Source organism: Salvelinus namaycush, chromosome 6, assembly GCF_016432855.1.
Source record: "Salvelinus namaycush isolate Seneca chromosome 6, SaNama_1.0, whole genome shotgun sequence".
NCBI classification, from domain to species: domain Eukaryota; kingdom Metazoa; phylum Chordata; class Actinopteri; order Salmoniformes; family Salmonidae; genus Salvelinus; species Salvelinus namaycush.
In genome coordinates this window covers 10080606-10094077 of record NC_052312.1, presented here as the reverse complement: position 1 = coordinate 10094077, position 13472 = coordinate 10080606, and the positions used below count along the sequence as shown (strand labels likewise).

Below are 13472 nucleotides of genomic sequence, written 5' to 3'. Positions count from 1 at the left end.
CATATAATTATAATGAGAATGAGTGATATATACAGTTGAAGTCGGAAGTTTACATACACCTTAGCCAAATACATTTAACCCCTGTTTTTCACAATTCCTGACATTTAATCCAAGTAAAAATTCCCTGTCTTAGGTCAGTTAGGATCACCACTTTATTTTAAGAATGTGAAATGTCAGAATAATAGTAGAGAGAATTATTTATTATTTTTTAATTTTCACCCCAATTTCGTGGTATCCAATTGGTAGTAGTTAGTCTTGTGTCATCGCTGTAACTCCCGTACGGACTCGGGAGAGGCGAAGGTCGAGATCCATGCGTCCTCCGAAACAACATAACCCAACCAAGCCGCACTGCTTCTTGACACAATGCCCATCCAACCCGGAAGCCAGCCGCACCAATGTGTCGGAGGAAACACCGTACACCTGGCGACCGTGTCAGCGTGCACTGCGCCCGGCCCGCCACAGGAGTCACTAGTGCGCGATGAGCCAAGGATATCCCTGCCGGCCAAACCCTCCCCTAACCTGGATGACACTGGGCCAATTGAGCGCCGCCCCATGGGTCTCCTGGTCGCGGCCGGCTGCGACAGAGCCTGGAGAAATAAGCTTTTTGGGATCTTTTATTTCAGTTCATGAAACATGGTACCAACACATTACATGTTGGCTTCATATTTTTGTTCAGTATAATTAGGGTATAGTGATACATTTACTGAGAAATTAAAGAAATAGGCTTTTATATTGTTGCACAATTACTAATTATCCCTTTAGGATGTACATACAGTCCGTGTCAAATGAATAAAAACATTTGCATATACAGTGCCTTCGGAAAGTATTCAGACCCCTTAACTTTTTCCACATTTTGTTACGTTACAGCCTTATTCTAAAATGTATAACATGTTTTTTTCCCCCTCATCAATCTACACACAATACCCCATAATGACAAAACAAAAACATGTACTACAAAAAATAAACTGAAATATCACATTTACATAAGTATTCAGACCCTTTACTCAGTACTTTGTTAAAGCACCTTTGGCAGCGAATACAGCATCGAGTCTTCTTGGGTATGACGCTACAAGCTTGGCACACCTGTATTTGGGGAGTTTCTCCCATTCTTCTCTGCAGATCCTCTTAAGCTCTGTCAGGTTGGATGGGGAGTGTTGCTACACAGCTACATATTTTCAGGTGTCTCCAGAGATGTTCAATCGGGTTCAAGTCCGTGCTCTTGCTGGCCCACTCAAGGACTTTCAGATACTTGTCCCGAAGCCACTCCTGCGTTGTCTTGGCTGTGTGCTTAGGGTTGTTGTCCTATTGGAAGGTGAACCTTCACCCCAGTCTGAGGTCCTGAGCCCTCTGGAGCGGGTTTTTATCAAGGATCTCTCTGTACTTTGCTCCGTTCATCTTTGCCTTTTGGCAAACTCCAAGAGGGCTGTCATGTGCCTTTTACTGAAGAGTGGCTTCCGTCTGGCCAATCTACCACAAAGGGCTGATTGGTCGAGTGCTGCAGAGATGGAGATGGTTGTCCTTCTGAAAGTTTCTCCCATCTCCACAGAGGAACTTTAGAGCTCTGTCAGAGTGACCATCGGGTTCTTGGTCACCTCCCTGACCAAGGCCGTTCTCCCCCGATTGCTCAGTTTGGCTGGGCGGCCAGCTCTAGGAAGAGTCTCGGTGCTTCCAAACTTCTTCCATTTAAGAAGGATGGAGGCCACTCTGTTCTTGGGGACATTCAATGCTGAAGCCATTTTTTGGTACCCTTCCCCAGATCTGTGCCTCGACACAATCCTGTCTCAGAGCTCTACAGACAATTCCTTCGACCTCATGGCTTGGTTTTTGCTCTGACATGCACTGTCAACTGTGGGACCTTTATTTAATCAGGTGTGTGCCTTTCCAAATCTTGTCTAATCAATTGAATATACCACAGGTGGACTCCAAGTTGTAGAAACATCTCAAGGATGATCAATGGAAACAGGATGAACCTGAGCTCAATTTCGAGACTCATAGCAAAGGGTCTGAATACTTTATTTTTAATTTGCTAAAATTTCGAAACCATTTTTTGCTTTGTCATTATGGGGTATTGTGTGTAGATTGCTGAGGAATATGTTTTATTTAATACATTTTAGAATAAGGCTGTAATGTAACAAAATGTGGGAAAAGTAAAGGGTCTGAATGCTTCCCGAAGGCACTGTATTTAATGTCTAACAGGAGGAACTAGGGCCATGTTCAAATGCTATTAAAATGCATCCTTCCTTCCTCGAGGTTTTGAAACAGGGCCTAGTAGACCCTACAAACCCTTCACTGGGACCCACACGGGTGTAAATATTACCAGTCCAGCTGCAATGCAAACGGTCATTGTGTAACAGCGTCTGAGTTGTGTCTGAACTTTTCTCGACCTCGACCTCTATCTCTCGTGCATCTTTACCACACAAAATGGATAATCATGTTTATACTGCTCCACTTCCTCATTAAATAATGACTAATTGACATTTTGTAATTGTTATCTTGTTGGTTTGGATCTGACCCTGGATATCCAGTGTGGAGTTAGCCTATACAATAAGCCATTAGACTCATGTTTCACATTCAATATTTACTAGGTGTATTACTGCTGTTGCATAAACTGTGGCTCATCTCATTAGGAAGGGATGGAAATATGAATTCTACTAACTCGTTCTGAAGAAAAAAATGTAGAAATGAGAATTAGCTGTTTTAGGAAAAGTGGCTATTTTTATGCTGATAAGCAACAGTAGACTAAATATTTTAGTGATCTTTTTACAGTTGGGATTTATGTATTTTCTGTTACTTTTTGAGGAAGGTTTATTTGTGTGAACGACATTCATTTCACTCACGAGCCAAACCCCTCAGTCATAAAAACATTCCCCACAACAACCCAGCAATAAATCTTGGGGTCTTTTTGGAGTGTGATGTTCACCGTTTAGTGAACCGCTCGGTGCCAATGACCCTCAGTCTGACCACATGGGATTGCTGTGCGTTCCAACTGTCTGAGCTGCCCAGCCAGAGAGTGAGACCTTCTCCAGCTGGAGAAACTTAAGACTCCCTCCTCCACAGCACACAACACACACACGATACTGTAGCCTACAAGTACACGTGTTGGGATGAACAGTGAATCGATGTAGGTAGTTAGGTAAATGTTGAACTTTCAGCTGCATTGAGGGGAACTTGTCTTAAATACCACATTATCTACTATGTACCACTTGAAAAAATATATATATACACTGCAGACAAGACCACTTTCTTCCATTCTGAGAAAACAACATGAACTGAAACTAACTGGTTGCTTGCTATCCTCCAAATAGCAATCATAGAAAAAGTATAGATGTTGATGCGGTTTGACAGTTTGTGCTCCCATGAACAAGAGACATTTGTGTGTGTGACACAATGAATAACACATGAAGGGGAAAGTCATTTGTGATCTTTCTTTGAGAGAAGATGGCCACTTCTCCCTGACCTACATTCAGGCCTCGGCGCCAAATTTTTTTCTCTCTCTGTTCTTTTTTGTTTTACATCATTCTCTCTCTTTCTTCTCAGATGCAGAGACTGAGTCTCTGGGCTTCCTCAAAGCTGAGTGGCCAGACATGTCTCTCACACACACTCACTCACACACACACACACACACACACACACACACACACACACACACACACACACACACACACCCAAGGAGGCTTGGCAATGACTCATTTGCTGCTATTTGTTGCAGTTGGCGTGGTGATGCATTCTTTTAAGCCAGGCTCGTATGCTTTGTTTGTTTACACACCGCCGGGGTATCAACTCGGTCGAGGGAGCGCCAATCAATCTTAGTTGTGCCGGTCGGGAAGGCCATGGGGGGGTGGGGTCAATGGGTCACTGAGAGAGCAAAAACGGGAGGGTGGGGGGTCTGTGTGCCACTTCCTGGACACGTCACACTCCTCGCCAGGGTGATGCAGCGGGTTGATGGGCTGTTTGGATCTTGGCAGACCTGCAATGCAGGTAGGGCTCTTAATTAATTCATTTCTCTCAGGTGTATGGAGGAAGTGAGGAAAATAAGAAGGGATGGAGGTGGAGATGCTGTGGTGTAGTAGCTTGATCAGGTCATTAATGCTCACCCGTCAGTGTACAACTGGAAACAGTGATCATTCATGAGTACTACAAGTTTGCACACATCTGCCCCCAGGGCCAATTCAATGTCCATCATGTCTATAGTAGTGTAATTCAGCATGAATCTCTCCCCCGGTCCTTCCAGGAAGGTCATTCTCCTGAGGGCTCCTTCACCTACAGGGAGAAGCTCACTATCATTTAGGTTTTGTCCACCGTTGTTTCTTCATGCTCAGCTAGAGGGTTTGGCTTATAGTGTTGTTTGGTCCCATCTCGTCTCCTGTGGCGCCTACAAAACTGACATTACATCAGTGTCTATAGGCCCTCTAGGGACAACTTTCATCCTATTATTCCCCTATAAGCAGAATCGTATATATCTTTGTTACTATTCATAGACACAGCCACAGGCCTCAGCAAGGTTATCCGGCAGGCTGTCCCTTTGAACATCACCTTCAGATCAGGAAGAGAGTGAATAGAACAAATCTGAGCTCTGCACGCTATCGATAACTATGGCTGGGAAAATAAGAGGGTGGCAGGCTTCACATAGATTGATAATAGATGTGTCCTCCATTGGAAAGTCAAGTAGATGTAGTGCTTGTTGTGTGTTTGCATTCATGCTAAATGTCCAATCCCAATAGAAATATTCACACAAAAACTGTTTATTAAACTTTAATACCAGAAGGGGTACTGGTGCCCCCTGCATATAGCCTCATTGTTATTGTGTTACTTTTTCTTTTTTACTTTAGTTTATTTTGTAAATATTTTCTTAAAACCACGTTGTTGGTTAAGGTTAAGTAAGTAAGTATTGCACAGTAAGGTCTACACCTGTTGTATTCGGCGCATGTGACAAATATGTCATTTCAATGTGATTTTAGCAAGGCTGTGATGCGGTCACAGGTACAAGGCGCTAGCCGAACCAACGATAGCTAAGTAGAAAAGAGACTGGCACTTAGGCTGACCTACAAATCAACAGATGTGCAGAATCATTTTTTGAACACAACTGACAAACAGGTAGATGTCTGTGGAGAGACTGCGATCAAAGCAACGTTTGTCATGTGCGCCGAATACAACAGTGAAATGCTAACTTACAGGCTCTAACCAATAGTGCAAAAACGGTATTAGGTGAACAATTGGTAAGTAAAGAAATAAAACAACAGTAAAAAGACAGGCTATATAAAAGTAGCGAGGCTACATACAGACACCGGTTAGTCAGGCTGATTGAGGTAGTATGTACATGTAGATACCACCCTGCATACCACTGCATACCAGCAGCATACCACCCTGCATACCACTGCTGGCTTGCTTCTGAAGCTAAGCAGGGTTGGTCCTGGTCAGTCCCTGGATGGGAGACCAGATGCTGCTGGAAGTGGTGTTGGAGGGCCAGTAGGAGGCACCCTTTCCTCTGGTCTAAACAAAAGATCCCAATGCCCCAGGGCAGTGATTGGGGACACTGCTCTGTGTAGGGTGCAGTCTTTCGGATGGGACGTTAAACGGGTGTCCTGACTCTCTGAGGTCATTAAAGATCCCATGGCACTTATTGTAAGAGTAGGGGTGTTAACCCCGGTATCCTGGCTAAATTCCCAATCTGGCCCTCAACCATCACGGTCACCTAATCATCCCCAGTTTACAATTGGCTCATTCATCCCCCTCCTCTCCCCTGTAACTATTCCCCAGGTCGTTGCTGCAAATGAGAACGTGTTCTCAGTCAACTTACCTGGTAAAATAACAGATAAATAAAATAAATAAGAAAGATATGGTTAAAGTGACTGTGCATATATGATGAACAGAGTAGCAGTAGCGTAAAAGAGGGGTTGGCGGGTGGCGGGACACAATGCAGATAGCCCGGTTAGCCAATGTGCGGAAGCACTGATTGGTCGGCCCAATTGAGGTAGTATTTACATGAATGTATAGTTCAAGTGACTTTGCATATATGATAAACAGAGTAGCAGCAGCGTAAAAGAGGGGTTGGGGGGGGCACACAATGCAAATAGTCCGGGTAGCCATTTGATTACCTGTTCAGGAGTCTTATGGCTTGGGGGTAAAAACTATTAAGCATTTTTGTCCTAGACTTGGCACTCCGGTACCGCTTGCCATGCGGTAGTAGAGAGAACAGTCTATGACTGGGGTGGCTGGGGTCTTTGACAATTTTTAGGGCCTTCCTCTGACACCGCCTGGTGTAGAGATCCTGGATGGCAGTAGACATCTCCTGACCCCATGGTGGTCCCTGGGTCGGCCCTCTACTGCCTCCATATGACCTTTGAGCCACAGGGTTACGAGCCCAGGGGTTAGAAGAACACAGGCGGGAACACAGAGAGCAGCACACAGGACACCCCCGAACACTACCCAATAAATAATTAATGGCCCTGACATTTACAGTTTTAAGCCCATATGTTCTTCCTTCTGACCTGTTTTTGTGAGGTAATAAAGACAATAGGATGTTTATATTTTAGATGTTATATTTGCGATGTGCACAACAAATAGCAAAGCTTGCTCCCCAATTAAAAACTCAAAAGTACCGTATCTAACCAGATTTAGGTCTGAAAAGTCCAATAAATAGTTAGAATAAATTACAACCAAGTATATACAAATGACTTTGTAGTCACAGGTGTTTGTGTACCATTGTTTCATGGCATAAATAAAAACAAGTCAACGGTCTAAACTGAATCGAGCGTTTAATTTGAGTTCTTCAGTTTCTTGAGTAGTCTGGTGGAAGGTTGGAGGTCGTCGGCTCAACGGGCAAAGTCACACTCCTCGGCCGGCAGGGGGCATCCGTGGGGGTGGTAGGCATTGAACCAGCAGGCCCGGATCTTCAGGACACCAGAGAGTAGGGGCTTCCGCTTAGCATCAGTCCTGGTACCTTGCAGCCTTCTGGGTCTCTGGGTCTGTACCCGCCAGTTCCGGATATGGACCATACCGCCTTTACTGGAAGAGAGAGAGGAGAGAGGAGGGGGGTTTAATACAAACCTTTTAATATTACTAATAGGTCTAGACCAGTTTCGAGAGTTTAGGCAAGCTTTGAGAGACTGCCAAATTAAAATTCCTTCAAGCTGAGAGTGGTGAAGATTCCATCTACTTTTTCAAGCATTCTTATCTGAATGTGTGACATTCCAATAATCCCTGAATTGCTTCAGTATGATTCATGTAGTTAGACCCAGTGCCAGAACCATTGATATAGAGTGCAGCAAACAAAATAGTCATCATGTTCACACCAAACGTTCCAAGATAATTAACCTTCATGTGAGAATGCAAATAATGTTATTTTCACATGATGTTTGGTGCCAAAATGGGATACTTACCAGATCACTACATGGAACTGGATCCATATACATCTCTGGTTAGAATTGGATCTATATCATCTCTGGTTAGAATTGGATCTATATCATCTCTGGTTGGAACTGGATCTATATCATCTCTGGTTGGAACTGGATCTATATCATCTCTGGTTGGAACTGGATCTATATCATCTCTGGTTAGAATTGGATCTATATCATCTCTGATTAGAATTTGATCTATATCATCTCTGGTTATAGCCATATATGGAGCTCAGAGCTTTGTTGAGATAGTGTCTGGATTAGGGTAAAAACATTCTAGTAACATTCCCAAAACTCTCAGGTTTTCCTGAAATTTTGGTGGGAGGATTCTGGATTTCCTGCGTATTCCTACCCGATTCCAGTCGTCTTCCAACCGGGACTACTGAAAACCCTGGGAAAGTTGTCATCATTTTTCAACACTAGTCTGGATGCTGAGTTTGTACTGCACGTACCTCTGAAGACCTGGTGGTTGTTCTTGAGCAGGGTGTACAGACCTCCACACTCCTTTAAGACCTGTAGAGTCTCCTACTCCAACAGCTCAGCTACCTCTCTCCCTGACAGACTGCCTGAATGAGAGTGAGAGTGAGAGAGTGCATTTGGAATAAAAAAGGAGAAGGTGGTTCAGGGTTCAAGAATGGAGTAGTAGGAGAAGGATGAAATGTAAGTGACTGGAGAGACTTTTGGGATGGCACAGATTGCGTCCCAAATGGCACCATATTTCCTACATAGTGCACTACTTTTGACCAAAGCCAAATTGGGGCCCTGGTCAAAAGTAGTGCACTACAAAGGGAATACAGTGCCATTTGGGACACAGCCTGAGAGATAAGGGAGTTGTGCTAAATTAGAGCCTCAAAAAAGAACTTGTTCTCTCAGAAAGTTCATCTCAGGTGTCAGACAGTCAGAGCTGTGAAGTCAATTAAACTCAGTCCAACATGCTATCATAAGAGAACATTTCACCACCTCAGTTCCCCAGCGTAGTTTCAGATACCAACGAGTTAGGAGAGAGGGAGGTATTAAAATTAACCCATTCCCCAGGATGCCTTAGATAATGGGTATGCATGGCCAAAAACTATTTTTGTGTTTCCACAATATTTGTAAGCCAAGATATGAATTCCCAGTGGAGTTCGCAGCAGAGCAGCTAGCCAACCTTTAAGTTCCATTTCATGGAGATTAAGGTATTTCTGGCTTTACTTTCCCTTCTACATGGAGAATTCAATCTGTTTTGACCTTTGGTTCGTATAAATGACAATCTCATCTTCTCTCTTTGGCATACGGGAGTGGAGTTCTACCTTATGTTCCCCGTGTTGTTGTTTTTTACATCATTATAGTTATAGACTACAGTCGCGAGGATAGCCCATGTGTTTATTATATCAGACCCATAAGTCTGGACAGTGGGCACCCCATTGTGATTTCCCTGCTGTGGAAAAGCTATTACCCTCTTAGCAACAAATGACAGCACAATACCTTTCAATCAATTACCAAGGGCCCTACACTCTAGATTATCAACTTCAAAACTGTTCTGTTGATTTTGTATAAAAGTGTTTAACATGGCCTACTTAACTTACATAGAGATTGTTACAGTACTGCACCACATTATGCAACATATTCAAGACACTTAACCTTTGTTTTGTTTGCAGCTAGGGATAGTATGCCAAGGTACGTGTGGGCAGCTGGCAGCAGGTTGGCATTTGTCAGGAATCTTGCCCTGGAGGCAGCTCTGCAGAGTGGTCACTAGCTGGCACAGGCACAAATTCATAAAATCTGATTTTAAACCTAACCTTAACCACATTGCCAAAACTAACCTTTATGATATAGACAATTTTGACTTTGCAGCTGGCCCATCTAGCGGAAATGGCTCAGTTCTGCCTCCAGGGCAAGATTCAGGACAAACTTCAACATACGGGGGCCCAGGACCCTACTATAACATCATTACAACGTTTACAGCTGCACTTGAGACCATAGCCTACACTGCTAATTTAGATGAATGGGATAACTGGGGCTATTGACAATGTGGAATTAGTCTGGACCTGGACTGGCCTCCTAGACTGTTATTAATGGATTGTCCATAGATACTGTGTTTGTGTACTGCTGTGAGCACAAGGTTGATTGCACGTTAACATTTATTTAGTGACTAAGAGGAAACAGAGATACTGTATTTGTTTGTTGCATCTGTTTTAGCCCGTATACTAAAATAATGAATACTAAGCATTACTGCCATCTAAAAATACAATACAAAAATGTCACAATACCGGTAAAAATGTAGGCACAAAACCTTTCATCCGACCATACAGTGTTTGCACACAATTATTAGGCTAGTCGACTAGAAGAATGAATTACACAGTCTGATTGTGGAAATTATTACATCTTATGGTTCTTGTGTTTCTTTCAAACTTGCATGAGGCAATTGTTTAGCTTGTCCATTGATTGTCACATCTATTGAGAGAGAGACAGTGAAATTCGCAGGCTAGCCGCTGTCAGTGTCCCCGCCCCCCCCCCCCCCCCCACTTACCCTCCCTCTTTTCAGAGCAGCACCATAGGAGAACACAAATACAGAGTCATCCATAAAAGATGGATCAGAATGCATTATTCATCCATTCATCTCCATCCCGGGTTACAGGCGCTCTGTCTCTCCATCCTCTTTTTCATTCCCTCCCTACTCTACCTTTCTGTCACTCTCTCTAATTACAGTCCTGAAAGAGATTCTTCTGTATTAATCAGAGTACACTTCATCTCCTTATCTCATCTGTCGTACCTCGGGTGCAGGTGTGTGTGTGTGTGTGTGTGTGTGTAGGATGAGGGGAGGGGATCATCTGCAGGGGGTTGATAAAGGAGAGATGGGGGCAGTGTGTGTGTGTGTGTAGGATGAGGGGAGGGGTTCATCTGGAGGGGGTTGATAAAGGAGAGATGGGGGCAGTGTGTGTGTGTGTGTGTGTGTGTGTAGGATGAGGGGAGGGGTTCATCTGGAGGGGGTTGATAAAGGAGAGATGGGGGCAGTGTGTGTGTGTGTGTGTGTGTGTGTGTGTGTGTGTGTGTGTGTGTGTGTAGGATGAGGGGAGGGGTTCATCTGGAGGGGGTTGATAAAGGAGAGATGGGGGCAGTGTGTGTGTGTGTGTGTGTGTGTGTGTGTGTGTGTGTGTGTGTGTAGGATGAGGGGAGGGGTTCATCTGGAGGGGGTTGATAAAGGAGAGATGGGGGCAGTGTGTGTAGTACAGGATGTAGCTGGCAGAGGATGAAACACTTCCAAGGTTCAAAGCAGGGTCGCACTGCACCACCAGGGGCCTTCCTATTGGTGCTGAGAGAGAGAGAGATAGACAGGGAGAGGTAGGCGAGAAGGACATAAGGGACCTATCATGACCTTAACGTTCCTGAATTCCACCGAGTCAACTACACACCATGTAGTGTACATAAACCCAATATACTCAATATACCCAATATACATTATAGTAATGAACCACAGAGCAGATATGATATTCCTAAACCTAATATGACCTCAATGACAGCTCAATGTTTTGAAGGAGAGATTACCATGTGATTTGATTGACAGCTTAGTTATTAAGTCCCATTCTCTTACCTCCAGTGTTCCAGGTATCAGGGACATCCCCGCCTTTGTCCTTGGTCGACCCAAGCAGAGTGTTGGTAAGACTACAAAATCCCGGGGGAGGGCGGCGCAATTCCGCACAGTCTCAATCCTCTCTCGGGGCTGGAACCCAGCTCCCCAGTTGTTCCCATGGGACCTGTCAGTCTCAGCTTCCCCCTCGACGTTTGACCCTTGTACTGTGACCCCGGAGCAGGTCTGACGACCCTGTATATACTTGGCTCTCCGCTCGTCCGACAGCTGGTAGCTCCTTGACTTTCCTACCAGACACACCTGCAGAGTAAGGGGTTAGATTAAAACAATATGACTGGCTTATGTTAGCATATTCTGTATGTTTTTTAATTTATTTGTATTTTCTATTATTATTTTTGTATTTTTAGTCATGGTAGACGCTCTTATCCAGAGTGCATACATTTTCGTACTTTTCCCAATGGGAATCGAACCCTGACGTTGCAAGCATCATGCTCTACCAACTGAGCCACACGGGACCATGTCTTCAAGTGTGGGTGTTATTTTTTTAATTTAATTTAACCTTTATTTAACTAGGCAAGTCAGTTAAGAACACATTCTTATTCACAATGACAGCCTACCAGGGAACAGTGGGTTAACTGCCTTGTTCAGGGGCAGAACGACAGATTTTTACCTTGTCAGCGCTGGGATTCGATCCAGCAACCTTTCGTTTACTAGCCCAACCCTCGAACCACTAGGCTACCTGCCGCTCCATTAGCATATCCGCTTTGTGGAGGGGATTCTCAGGCAGTGTTGAACCCACAGGCTGTGCTGATCTCAGAGATGAAGTCAATGTATTCCTTATACTGGGACTTCTGAAACTGTCTTCGCTGGTTCTTCCCATAAAAGTCAAAGAAACAGCAGAACAATGTACCGGCCGGAGGATGACCTAAAGTGTGAGGAAAGTGACAGAAATGACACATCAAAACCATCCTTTATTTCCCTGGTTTAGTCTTAGAGAACCCTGGCAAAGCAGAGGTAGCAGACATCATAGAGGTGAGAACATACTGTAGGAACAACTGAATTAGGCACAACTTACTCAAAGTTGGGTGTAAGAAAAATGAAGACAATTTAAAGCCTATGGAGCTATGAGGCATCGTTAAGTACTGTTGGAGCGTTCAAACCAGAGAGACTAACTTCAAGAGCCAAGCTCAACATCGCCATCAGATGGCCGCTGCATCAAACAAGTCGCTTCACACATCAACACACCTCCAATCCCCCTCTCCCCAAACCAACCCAACTCATGAAAGTAACATGATTTCAAATTCAATAGATCAGCTGCCACTTGAGGCGGCTAAGCCAAATTGTGTCTGTTGATGACTTGCCTGGCCGCTATTACGGGGATCCACGGCGAGAGCTCCTCCAAGTGGTTTCCAATCAGCCAGTCTGTGCAGGAATAAGAAGCCATCACTGGGAGTGATTGCAATTTCCTGGAATAGAACCCCCCCTCCCCCCCCCCAAAAGCACAAGAGGCTTCTTTAGATCAGAGAGACGCACCACCGATGACCGTAATTAGATTTTTGAATCATTCATTTTTTAAATGACAAATGACTTGTGACACACCCAGCCGCTCTGTGTCGCTAAAGAACTCTGTTGCCAACTTTTAATATTGAAGAAGGATAACATCTTGATATTGTTATCCCAGCTCATTTAGTGTCAGGGTGGGTATAAGGAAGGGTGATCTGAAATAATGAGTCAGATGAGGTTACAAATTCATTTTATTTGTATTTAATTTAAACCAACATTTTGTGCCTATTGCCATGTAGGGCCTAATTAAATAACTGGTCTTATACAACACAACAAAAGTAAACAAGTAAATAAATTATTTTCGCCTAAACCTGTGAACTAGGGAAACTAGATAAATTGACAACAAGGAAAGCCCTTTCAGGAGTTGGAGACCACTTCCATGTTCTAGTCTAGACACATCATATCCCATCACCATGTTCTAGTCCAGACACCATCATATCCCATCACCATGTTCTAGTCTAGACACCATCATATCCCATCACCATGTTCTAGTCTAGACACCATCATATCCCATCACCATGTTCTAGTCTAGACACATCATATCCCATCACCATGTTCTAGTCCAGACACCATCATATCCCATCACCATGTTCTAGTCTAGACACCATCATATCCCATCACTATGTTCTAGTCTAGACACCATCATATCCCATCACCATGTTCTAGTCCAGACACCATCATATCCCATCACCATGTTCTAGTCTAGACACCATCATATCCCATCACCATGTTCTAGTCTAGACACCATCATATCCCATCACCATGTTCTAGTCTAGACACCATCATATCCCATCACCATGTTCTAGTCTAGACACCATCATATCCCATCACCATGTTCTAGTCTAGACACCATCATATCCCATCACCATGTTCTAGTCTAGACACCATCATATCCCATCACCATGTTCTAGTCTAGACACATCATATCCCATCACCATGTTCTAGTC

At 44.0% G+C, this 13472-nt stretch overlaps 1 long non-coding RNA gene across 1 annotated transcript; it reads right to left on the bottom strand.

The window, feature by feature from the left end:
* Positions 1-6535: 6535 nt before the first annotated feature.
* LOC120049622 lies at positions 6536-11883 on the bottom strand. The gene is made up of 4 exons (XR_005477126.1): positions 11633-11883; positions 10966-11262; positions 7847-7960; positions 6536-7005 (listed from the first exon to the last, which is right to left on the bottom strand). It is a non-coding gene; the product is annotated as an uncharacterized LOC120049622 (long non-coding RNA).
* Between the last annotated feature and the right edge of the window lie 1589 nt (positions 11884-13472).